Source organism: Ascaphus truei, chromosome 5 (genome assembly GCF_040206685.1).
Source record: "Ascaphus truei isolate aAscTru1 chromosome 5, aAscTru1.hap1, whole genome shotgun sequence".
Taxonomy (NCBI): Eukaryota; Metazoa; Chordata; class Amphibia; order Anura; family Ascaphidae; genus Ascaphus; species Ascaphus truei.
In genome coordinates this window covers 84,356,048-84,369,190 of record NC_134487.1, presented here as the reverse complement: position 1 = coordinate 84,369,190, position 13,143 = coordinate 84,356,048, and the positions used below count along the sequence as shown (strand labels likewise).

The 13,143-nt window shown below is 42.8% G+C and overlaps 1 pseudogene; it reads right to left on the bottom strand.

The window, feature by feature from the left end:
- Positions 1 to 12,195: 12,195 nt before the first annotated feature.
- Positions 12,196 to 12,619, bottom strand: LOC142494400 (eukaryotic translation initiation factor 4E-binding protein 2 pseudogene; annotated as a pseudogene).
- Between the last annotated feature and the right edge of the window lie 524 nt (positions 12,620 to 13,143).

The following is a 13,143-nucleotide window of genomic DNA, read 5'->3' as shown; positions in this document are numbered from 1 at the left end:
AGTGAAATAAATACATATTTGTTAATAAATCACCCTTATAAGATTCTAGATAAAGAAATTCAGAAATGATATAACGACTGCACCAAAGGGGAAAAGAAAATAGAAACAATATATAAGTGTAACCCCATTTCCCCCTCCCAATCTCATATAGGGTCTATTATGGGGAAAACGGCGCTGGTTACTCAAGGTATTGTGGTGCATAACTGCTGATAAACAGTGGCCCTGAGTCTCCCACATGATGTTATAAGGGAGGTCAGGAAAGGCTTCTGGGGCCTTGCCTGAATCGTACTCACAGTGACAGCGCCTCCATCTCTTGCAGCCCCCAGAGATATGGGGAGAAATCTCTGCAGGAGAACTACTTCTTCTTCCTGATAGATTTCAGTATCAGGCAAGAAGTATGTAAAATCAGATGGTCTTTATTCTTATCACTCTCACACCAATTAAAGACAGTGTACAGCTTACACCAAAATCAATTTTCAGCAACAGGTATTGTCCCGCAAGATGTCCCTGGACGTTCACTCCCTGTCACTGGCCACCAGGAGCAGTCCCTGCTCTTCCCTTACCCTCTGGTAGGGTAAGGGAAATAGTCTTCCACCTCTCCCCGCAGGGAGGGCCTCAGTAAGCAGAGCCCTGCACTACTGGGTTGAACAGACTAGCCTCTCTCTGTGGAAGAGGCAACTGCCTAAATTGAGGAAGTGCAGCTTCTTAAGTCAGTTCCAGTAAGAACCAGCCCCCTGTCCATGATTGGATAACAGGCCTGATTGCACTACCTTCTCTGACTCACTGAGCTGCAAGGTGTGGGGAAAACCAATGATTACTCCTGGCAAACCTACCCTTACTAGGATTACTGCCAGGAGGAGAGCAGACTTGTAGCCCAAAACCTGCCAGGGCTACATAAGAAATAGATCAACATGCAAAAAAGTTATGTAGAGGTAAATTACATAGTTTAAAAATGTTACTTACAATAAAATGAAAGTGCAAATCTATATATTTCATGACTCTTAAAACATCACAGATATGTTGCACAGTACCTGTCCTGGATGTTGTAGAGGGAGAGGGGGGTTGGCCCGGTATTAAAGGGGTTGCACCCCATATGGCCACCCCCTGACCTCACCAGGGAGGCAAGGGGTTAACTGGAATACGGTCCAGGAATGTGGCTTACACCTTGTCATGTCAGGAAACTGTATGTTCCCCTGTTCCACTATAATGTCAGTGTCTGCACCACAATGGGGATTTAGTGACAAACTATGATTTATTTTACAGCGGAGAATTTTGTGTTAAAGTATGAAACGGTTTAAGTGGTATTTGTGTATCTCCGGTTCTGAAGGTCGCAGCAGGCTGAAACTTGGATCATATGATGTCCCAGTGTCGGCATTAAGATCTGGAAAGCTTGGACCCGCTGGATGTAACTGAACCGGATATTTTAATATGTCTGTGTTTTAACTTTAATATTGTATTCTAAGGCGGGGATAAAAACCCGCGCAGATTCCTTCACACAAAGGAATGCAAATGGTCAGGGGGGCGATCCAAAGTCTAGGAACCAAGTACTGATCAAAAGACTCTGCCACTCTAACTGTTTACCTGAGGGCGGAGAAGCATCAAACTGGAGTGGTTTTAAGTGTTATATCTACACCTACAAACAATGAAGATCCTGCCAGATAATTCATCTGGTAGACTGGTCGTCGCCCCTGATTTAATTATGAGGCTACAGAAATAAGACCCTCAGAGTCCCAGTACGCATGGCTAACTAGCTGGGGGGCATGGGTTAAACTGTGTTTCCACGTTAGGGATTGGATACCGATAATTGTTCACCAATAGTCTGTATTCAATGTTAAGAATAGGGTTACAAAGGTATATAAACTGTGTCAACCCTACAGTACTTGGTGTTCTTCTGATTTCATCTTGAATGTCACCGGATTGCTGGAGAATTGCTAGCTGATACTTCTCCATTCCCCAACCCTAAGTAAGTGTTACCTTCTTGCCTGTTAATTGTACTATATTGCTGTGTTCCCCTTTTTAAGGAAAATATATTTTATTATATCTAAGCCTCGTTCAGTTCAACCCAGATATTTGGTTTTTATTATATCTTGTCATAAGTTACTGTGACAGATGTTATGCAAGGTGTAATGCAAGTTGTTTCAAAGAGCCTCTGAATTAAAAATAAATTGTTAGATCTACTGTACGAATGAGAACGCCAAATAATGTGCCACTTAAGACCAACTGAAATTATTCATGTTATAATTTTTTGTTCTTTGATCCTATATTTGAATGTTATGTCTTTTTAGAATAGGCTGATAGGTGGTATAAAAGCTTCACTGGCTGGGATTGCTATTAAAATCAACCTACTCACATCTTTTGTATGAGATAAATCCACAACCTTCATTCTATTCTATTGACGCTTGCAGCATTTTATGAAGAACACATATGGGGAATGTACTGATGCTTCACTTCATAATGTGATAACTTCAAAACTTCATGTACAGAAATGTACTTTTTTAATATCAGTCTTTTTTTATGCATGCAGTTTAAAGCAGGTAAGTAACCTCTTTGCGTCAGAATCAAATTATGCCGTTTCACTAAGCATTTTAGGTGACTTGTAGCGAATAGATGGCTTCTTTCCTATGGACCAAAGAAGATTACCCCACTGCATCATTGGTACAGTCTCGTAGAGCTCGGACAGCTGTACTAGGTATGCCATGCTGTACGGGTTTTTTCTAGACCCGGACAGAGGACGCACTTGACTGCATGGTATGCATTATGTATCAATATATAGACACACATATAACGAATACGGGATCAATGCCAAGCAAAAAATATTACAAGTGCCTAATAGACAATAAACCTCAAAGTGAGGGATAAGTGTAAAAACCAATACCATAAATATAATGTATATGTTTCCCCCTTTCCCCGGTATCAGGGCGATTATGTGTGCTGCTTATACCTCGTGGCAAACAGGAGGCCTGATCCTCCACCACGGGGAGCCTGGGGTGTGTGCATCAGTATCTACTAACAGCGCCTCAACCTGAGAGGGATCCTAATGCAGTAGGATGGCCCCTCCCAAGACAATATACCAAGTAATACACACACAAAGCATGGGTAACAGTATTTACTAGAAGGTACTAAATAATAACCATGAACACACAGTATACATATACAGTATAGCTTATACGGACCCGCAGTGTATTCCCCACAGTAATTGGGTGCAGGGGCACCAGTGTCCCAGGGTCCAGGCCCCAAAGGCCTATCCCGCCCCAAGTGTGAGACAGCGCTGCCCCACGATGTGTTGGTACACTTGTAGAAATACCTGCCCGGAGCTCCAGCATGGGGTCACTGAGTAAGGCCAAGTTACGTTCAGTCTGTTCCACCGAAGATCCACCTACACGTGGGGTGACCTCCAGCCAGAGCGTCCCACCTTTAGATAGTCTCTGAGATGAGGGCATGGTCTGGTCCCTGATGCAAGCCACGCACACCCCGTGTGTCCGTCACCGGTACAAGGGTACTAGCACTAACAGGCTAAGGGGCGTGTCCCGATCTGAGGGCCTTTCCTATAGCACCACAAGCTAGTGATGATCGGGGCCTAGCTGGGACCTGAAAGGGGGCCTAATCCAGCGGAACACTTCTCCCTGGACCTTACCTATCCCATTGCTGTCCTGCTTCCGACTGACTAAGCGATCTAACTGCTCTAACTGTCCTAACTGTCCTATTGGCTGCTGTGGATCATGTGGTATAGCAGCTCCGGAGACTGCTGGGAACTGTTGTTCCCTTGGAACCTATTCCCCTGGGGACCACTGCTCCTAGGGGCACTCTGGGCATGTTCACATCGCCTTTATCCTGCGTAAACCACAATATGGCTACCGCTGCTTCCAGCCACACTGCGCATGCGCGGCCACATTAAGATGGTGGTGCTCCACTGCCCCACACCACCGCAGAGTCTCGGCAACTGGATCGCCAGCCTATCCGACGCCACGCTCCCTGCCCATCTCTCCGCCCGACTGCAGGTTCGTCTTGATGCCCGGCGGCACCCGGACTGGCCGCAGCCTCCTACGTGACAGTGGAGGTTAGTGGGGATCCAGGGGAGTGGGGTCAAGCACCAAGGGGGAAGCTCAGAGGGGACCTGGGCTATATATAATTATTGTACCTGTATTATAAACCTTGTGACCGTGAAAAAAAAACAGAATAAAGACATATACACAATATCATACACCAGTCCTTGAAGGGAAGTTAAAATGAAATAGATTTGAGTCCAATATTAGAAAGATTTCAGTGTAAGGAACATAAAGGGAAGAAACACTTCCAAACAAATCCAAAAGAAAATAAAAAAAAGAAAGCACACAGCCCGATAACCTGTTGAAATCATGTGTCATTGTGACGAAACGCCTTTGGTTGCATCACTAACGCCATTACGTTGAGGAGGAAATTCTGCCCAGTTGGTGAGAGAAAGATGATTCCTCATTCTCAGCTGTTTGGAAGGAGCTGAAAATACAGCAGCCTGTGTACTGGGTAAACTTGACTATCAAACAGATACCTGGTTCATAGTAAAACAGCACTGCTAGAAACCACTACGGAGCTCAGATTTTCCACTACAAATGTTGGCTGGTGACTATACTTCAGCACTGTATAGGATTCCCTATTCTCAGTACCTTCTCTGGCACCTATGCAGTAAAGTCCGGTAGAAATTATTGGCAGGATTTTGAAATCGCCATGTTTTTGCCGAGTTGCTCTCACGGTATGCAGAAAGGCCTGAATATCAGTGAGAGCAATATTGTAAACATGGCGAGTTGCCGGCGGCGATAGGATCTGCCCTCTGAGAAGGGCTTACCTGGTGAGATCTATCTGCTGCCGAGAGATCCGCCTCTCCCTGCGATAATCTCGCCTGAAAAAAAAATATTTTCACATGTAAATTTTATTCCTAGTTTAGATGTGCAGTGGGTCTCCAGAGCAGAACCGCATTGGTTTCAGGTCCGGGGACCCCAGACTTCTTGAGATACAGGCCCCGTTATGGGGTGCCGGTATCGCTTATGCATGAGATGTCCCAATCACGTGACGGGGGGATTTAAATCCTGTAGAGGGATACCGGAACCCCAAAAAAATAAAACATGACCTACATTTAAATAAATACACCTACCCCCCAAGAACCCCACCAAACACATACAGTACAGTAATGTGCAAAATATCTATTATCCAGATATGGATAATAGATTATTTGCCCATCATTAATCACAACATTAGTAAGCATAAATAAAGTAAATAAAAAAACATTCTACTTACCCCTGGCAATATGAAGGTCATCCTTGTCAGGATACTGCAGGTCCCTGTCCTCCATTGTCAGAAAAATACTTAGCAAAATACATTCTAATAGCCCCTAGCCCCTTAAATCACCTAAGTGAATAATAACCACAAAAGTAATTATGGGGTTAACGCACCCTCTGCCAATACTCACCCAGGAGGCCTAACCACCCACCCCAGGCAACTACCCCCAATCCATTAATTGGTACAGTGTGTACATAATGTCCATATAATATGGGCATCATTAACCACTATAGCATGAAATGGGGAAGGATTAAAAAAATAGGCCCAAATAAAAACATTACATATAAAAATCAATACAGCACATTTAAAAATCATACACAGCAGAGGTTTTTTTTTTTACAGGTTTTTTTTTTGTATTGTGATTGAATTTTTTTGTGGATGCCCATTCATTTCCACTGTATTTATGTATGTCTATCTATGGATAGACATACATACTGTACAGGGACAAACAATGGTTATTTTTGCAAATGCTTGTTTTTATGTATTTTAAATGTACTTTGCTTGTTTGTTTAGAAATGTTTGTGCAATTTAATTTTAATTTTTATTTAGTAAGAAGTCTTTATTAGTGGTGTTTTAAATAGTTTTTTTCAAGGGGGGTTGCTTGCTTTGCAATAGTGGCTTCTTTTTGGTGGATAGATTTTGTGTGATTGTGGTTACTTTGAGCTTTCATTTATTTGATCATGGTTTGTTTTTGTGCTTTAATTGAGAATTGTGGAATTTATTTTTGATTGGATTAATTTATTGGTGGTAATTTAGATCTGTTTACTTCTTTATTTGTTTTTAATTTCTGATTGTTTGGATACATTGTATCTTGTTTGTGATTGTTTCTTTTATTTTGACCATTGACTGGTATAGTATTAAATGATACACAGATTATATGGGCATCATTTACCCACTGTGCCATTCAATTGTTTTATTGGCATTTGTTATCTATTTAATTGGCTATGTGATGTGTTTTATTTTGCTATGTCGTGTGTTTTATTATGCTATGTCAGGCATGCACAACTCCAATCCTCGAGGGTCGCAAACAGGCCAGGTTTTCAGAATATCCCTACTTCAGCACAGCTGGCTCAATTAGTGGCTCAGTCATACCTGTTGTGCAGGCCTGTGCTATGTGCTGTGTTTTATTTTGCTATGTGATGTGTTTTATTTTGCTGTGTAATGTTTTTTATTTGTCTATGTTATGATTTATATTTGGCTAATGTGTTTTATTTGGGCCTGATTTTTTAATCCTTCCCCATTTCTTAGTATATTGGTCAATCATGCCCATTTTATATGGGCATGATGTACCAATGAATGGGTGAAGGGTGGGTATAGTGGGTCCGGAGTGGGTAGTTAGGCCTCCTGGGTGGGTAGTGGTGCAGAGCGGGTTAACCCCTTAACTACTATAGCGTTATTAACCACTAAGGTAAGTAAGGGGCTAGAGGCCATTAGAATGTATTTATTATGTATTCTTGCTGACAGGACAGGGACCAGCAGTAAGCTGACGAGGATGCCCATCATATTGCCAGGTGTAAGTAAAACTGTTTTTATTTACTTTATAAATAAAGCTAATGTTGTGTTTAATAATGGGCAAATAATCTAATATCCATATCTGGATAATAGTTATTTTGCCCATTACTGTACTGTATGTGTTAGGGGGGAAAGGGGTGTATTTATTTAAATGTAAGCCATGTTTTTTTTTTTTTAATACAGGATTGGTACCTCAGGCCTGCGGGGACGCACGGGGACCACCCGAGGACTCCTGAACGCCGACAGGGCCCACCCAAGGACCCCGGACACCCACGGGTACCACCTGAGGACCCACAGGGGATACCTGCGGGGAAGAACTGGGGCCCCACAGCTGTGGGGGCCCTGCGGACCCACAGGGACCACCCGAGGGCCCCAGACACCTGTGGGAACCACCCAAGGGTCCCCAGACACCCATGGGAATGACCCGGAGACTCCCAGACACCCGCAGGAACCACCCGTGGACCCCATTCGGGCCAACAGACACCCACAGGTACCATCTGGAGACCCACAGAGCCTAGCAGGGACCACCCAGAGGCCCCCAGATACCCGTGGGCACACCCCAGGGTGCACTGTATGGCCTGCAGAAACCCGTCAGGACCACCAGGGACCCCCCACCAGCCTTGGGTATTAATCCTGTGTGTAACAAAATAAATCATTTTTTTATATGGGAGCACAGGGGTGGGTGGTGTATGGTTGTTTATTAAATATTGTAATGGTTTATTAGGGACCTAAAAGGTGGGTAGTGGTGCTGTTGTGTGTATTGTTTTTATTGTGGGTGGGGGGGGTGGGTGAAGGGGGTATTAGCCCCAAGGAGGGGTGTTTAGGCCTACTGGGTGGTAGCGGGAGGGGTTAACCCCAATCACCAATAAGATTGTTAGCTCCTCGGAGCAGGGACTCCTTTTCAGAAATTTTACTTTTATGACTGTAGCACTTATTCCCATGATCTGATATTTTTATTATTTGTTATTTATATGATTATCACATGTATTACTAATGTGAAGCGCTATGTACCCTAATGGCGCTATATAAATAAAGACATACATTACATACATACTGTACATACATAACTTTAGCAGTATTAACCACTAAGGTAATGAAGGGGTCAAGTCCACCCACAATCCCCCCGCAAGGCCTAAACACCCATCAAGGGACCACCTTCACCCACCCCTGATACCCACAATAAGCCTGGCACTGATGGTTAACCACATCATTGCCTTAGCGGTTAGCCACTAGGGTAATGAAGTTGCACGTAAATGCATTTTTCTTGCATCTGATTCATGCCGGGGGTCTCCGGTGCTGGTATTAATGGATATCATCTCCAGAGACCCGGCATCAATCCGATGCGGAAAAGGGCCTTATTGTTTCTAAGTCCCAGCTCGCCGCTCATCCGCATCTTCTTGCCAACTTTTTTTGCTGAGGCCATTTGGAGAGAAATTTTCCATTCTTGAGCGGCGATCAGCGGCGATCAGCGGCGATCAGCTGAGATAAGCTGATCGGGGCTACTAGAATACAGCAAGTTGTAAAAGCTGGCGATGAGTGGCGATAAGTGGCCTATCGCCAAGTGATCGGCGGATTTTTTTTCAGCAAAAAAAAAAAAACACTGGATTTTGCGCTTATTGCCAGCTTCTCTGGGCTTTCTGAATCGCAGTAGGCTTTTTTGGCAAGAAGCTGGTAATAAGGAGCTTATCGCTTCTTACAACATAGGCCCTCTGTAAGCATTCCTCCAACAGGTACAACCATACTATCCTGCGCACAGATGCAACTTCTCTTTCCTGAACCATCAAGTACAGATGCAGCGGCCGTTATTCAAACAAATCACAGAGCCATTTTCGTGTGCGCCGCTGTACTCCATGCGGCATTAACGTGGCCAATCGCCCCAGGCACACGTGTTTATCGGGGTTGCTTTGTTTGAATTTCATGGATTCTGTTTCTTTGTGTGCAATGAAATGAATGAATTATAATTTGTACAGTACTGTGCTAGTGTGTCAATTTCAGGTGTTTATAAATCATAACACTAAAATGCAATTTTCTGCACTCGCGTCTAAAGGCGGTACGGTTGGAAGAAATCACACGCCATGACGTTGGTATTCTGAGGTATACAACGCGTGAAGTGTTCAAATAACGGCCACTGCATCTGTAGATGCACGTAAAAGAACTCTTCTATATAGTTCAATTTTTTTTTTAACAATAACATGGAAAATAATAATACATAATTTAAGAAATGTTAGAGGAATTAAAGGAATAAATGTGCCTGAAAGTTCACTTCATTCATATTAGCTTGTCTCTTCAACTTACAGTACAACCTCATCTCATTTATTTTCCTTTCGTTCAACTTATATAGGTACAGGTCATTTTTCTTTCATCCTCTGGGGTCTCTTTTCCTAAAACTATAGAAAAACACTGCATAGTGAAGGAAGATGGATTCATATAGATACTGTAAACATTAATAAAAAACTAATCTGAGTTAGAAAGAATTCCAAATGGAACCTAAATGAAGGAAAAAAAACCTTAGGCTTCTGCTGCATAAGTGAGGGTTGCAGTATAAATGGCCTTTGTGTTGACAATGTTGTAATTAAGTATGCACTGAAAGAGAAAATAAGAAAATGTTGCAAGCCCTTCAGGGGCTTCTGTAAACATGAAAAAATGCTGACTTCAAAAAGGTGGAAGATAATGAATCTGCGAATGAATCAGTGATTTGATTAAAATTACAATACTCCCAGTATCACAAGTATTGGCATAATATCAACACAAGAGAATACAATATTGTTTTCATTGTTTTGTTCAAGAATCATCTAGGCCCTAGATAAAGATATTTTCTTGATTTTTAGCACCTTGTTGACAATAACCTCTTTATTGCATAAAGTATAGCTACTTTTGAAGCATGCATCTAACTTTTGTATATAAAAAGATGGGATTATTTAGAAGATCCTTACTGGCAAGAATTTATTTTAGTTGTGTTTTAACTTACCGTACACTGATTTTAATACCTGTGCTTCTTGAGACTGCAACATACTGGAGAACATTGTGTGTCATTATAGATTAAGTCTACATAGCAAACCTATACGGACAACTAGAACATTAGATTCATTAGACTATGTTTTCATTTAATATTGGATGCAGTGTTAAGCCTACCATGAACAAATTCCTCTTCTAAGAAGATGACAAATTATTTGTCTCAGCCTTTGTCTTGCCAATCCTACAAGCTCCGCTAGCCACTTTAGTACAGGATTTAGCACGTATAATATTGGACAGTAACACCCCTATGCAACTGTTCTCTAAAGAAAATAGAAAAAGACAAAGAAAGAGACAAACACACCAGCGCACCATGGATTAGTAAAATGTACCAATATTTAATATAAGGTCACACAGGACCACAAAAGGACAAATAAAATTCAATAATGACACAAACACCAAACAAATATACATATAAAAACACATATGGTTACTCCTATAATGAGGATGCTAAACCAATAAACTTACAGTGAAGTACAGGAATGGAACAAGGTAAAATCTAAATAACACCCACTGCGGGGGTTCTAAGATTCCTTGTAATAATGCCCAAATGAGGGGAACAAAATACTGACCGCAAAGAGGCAGCAGGGGCTCAGCATGAGCGCAAACTGTCCACCAAACAATGTGGTGCAGGGAAAAAAATGTCCGCCGTTGTTTTACAAGAGGGGAAAACATTTTTTGGGCTCTTTAAATCCTTCTTCTGGCACATTCCCACATAATAGGAAAGATCTGTGGTACTTTCCAGCATGTAGTTTGTGGAATATGTCAGATGGATCAAAAATCACTGCTCACTGCAGGCTCATCCATCCTGGTGTAGTGACAAAAAATGATGTTGAGAAAGAACTTTCTACTGTATGTAAGCCACTGCAAGACTCCACCCACCATTTATTAAATAAATTCAGTACCATCTGCTGTATTTAATGGAGAATTTAAGAACAGGTTTTTGTTTCATTCTGTTTAAAGAGGAGTTTGGATTATAATACAATCTTCTTACAGTAATACAATATTATAATCGTATTCCGATATCTTCTCTCTGTCTCTTGTACAGTTTCACCTGTTTAATATTCGGAGCCCTATTTAAACAGGGGTTAAGGCCCTGTCACATACCTCCCCTGTGTGTGAGTAGCTTGGGCTAGCCACAGCTGAAACCCATCCCTCCACTCTCACTCAAGATATACCTGCAGATCAAATGTTAATGGGTGGAGGGAGAGAATCCCCAGTCATGCTGGATTTGAGCCCTTTCTCCAGTGTCTATTCCAGAAGGTGCTTTAAATCAGTGCATTTTAGTCGCTCGAGGAGCACTTTTCCCAAGCACAGTCTTTCCATGATGTGCTTAGCTTTCTCACTTCTGCGGAGGACTCTTTGCACAAGCTCCTCTTTCCCTTTTACCAAGTCTTCTTGTAACCACTTAGTAGCGAGTTTTTCCATACATCGGGCGATCCTTTCTTCAATGAGATTAGGGTGACAACGTGCATTGGGTTCAGTATCAATAATCTTGGGTGGTTCAGCCTGGGATGAGTTTTTATCCACTCTGATTGACCCCCCGTGGCATATCTGTTTGGTAGACAGTGAACTTATCGTCTTGGGCCTCCCTTTCTTGACGTATTATTTTTTTAATGCTGACTGATTCTTCAATGGTTGGGGAAATTCTTTTTTTTTTTTGATCGTGAAGAATTACAATTTATCTTAATTTAAAGCAATCCGTATACATTTTTGCATATGATACAATTTTGAATTTAACAATATACTTAAAAATCGAGCAACCGGAAGGTTGTCTGGAAGGTTCAGGTTGGAGAAGTGCTGGGACTTTCAGGTGTCTAGATTTGAGAGCCTCTGGAGCAGGGCGCCAAGGGGAGCAGCGCAGGAGGAGGAACCAGCATCCGAGAAACACCCAGCAAGACTTATTTAGTAGTTTGTGAGACACAAAAGCATTGTGTTCAAATAAGCATGTCCACAGCGACCTAAGCCCTTTGCCAACCATGTTGCAAACATTTAGTGGAATCAACAAATGGGAAGAGGATGAGGTTGGGTAAAAGGGAAAATCACGCAGTGAAGGCGTATACATTTTCATTCCTGCCACCAACCATTTACATATATTTTCAAAGACAGCTACAGTACAAAATGTCAATCTGTATTTTCCCCCCTCTTGCTAACATCAAGCCACTGAGATTTGTCACAAGTCCCTCCACCACCACACTGTGCTAGCTGGAGTGGGATATGCCGTGTGGGAAACCAATTTAAAAAAAAAAAAAAAATGGGTTCTTATTTGCGTTGACCTTTGGCACCTGGAAGGGCAGGTTTCTTAACGCAAGACTGCGCCGTAGAATGGTATTTTTTTCTCGTGAATGATCCTATTGTCAGGTACACAGAAGTATCGGGAGCTCTTGCCAATAATCCAGGAGATTAGATGTCCATTTCGAACTGAGAATCATCAACCACTGCAGTCTTCCTATCATTATTGTTTAAGTTGTTTGTTTCTACTTTGGCTACCTCTACAGCTGTATTGGGGCTGGTCACGCCTGGAATATCAGGCAGGTGGCGGGGAGGGGTCTGAGCCAGAGGGGAGTTGCGACGGTCCAACAGAAACTTGCGATCGTATATGATCCGGGTACCTCCAGGGGTGGTGGAGAAGAGGGTGCCCCCGGGGGTGGTGCAATAATCATGAGGTAGCTGCGAGGAGTCGCTGATTGGAATGGTCCTGGTGGGGATGGCTCGGCTCTGGCTGTGATGGTGTCCGGCTGACATGTTCCTGGCCTGGGGATGTGTGAGTGAGTTTGTGTGTTGGGGGAGAAAGGAAGACAGAGAGCAGTGCTGGGAGGAGCTGGCTGAGGTAGAGGGTGCAGGGGGGAGGATTGGCTGGTTGCTCCTTCTCTCTCCCTTTCTTTTCTCCTCTGCCCTTCTCCTTGTGCCAGGAAACAGGACGCAGCAGCAGTGAGCAGCCAGGAAATCGGTTGGGGAAATTCTAAGTGATGTCTGGTGGGTATCTCTGCTATAGTAACACAGTTTTGAAGCTCTTTCAGTTTTCTTACCAATCACGTGCTTATCCGCAACAAGCATGATCCCCTTATCAGTAGAAAGCTGATTTGCGTTTGGTTCTGGATACTTAAAATCCAGTACATCAATTTGGTTGTAGTTCTCCTCACACCTTACCGTTACCCCTAGCCTCCCTTTTTTGTAGTCGGCAAACCTGTAGTCGGGTGCCTTTTCCCTTGGAAAGATGAATAGACAGCAAGTGTTGCATCTTTAGGGGCATGATCACAGGTACAGTTCTGTCTCACTCTAGCTAAAGACTGAATCATATCAACTATT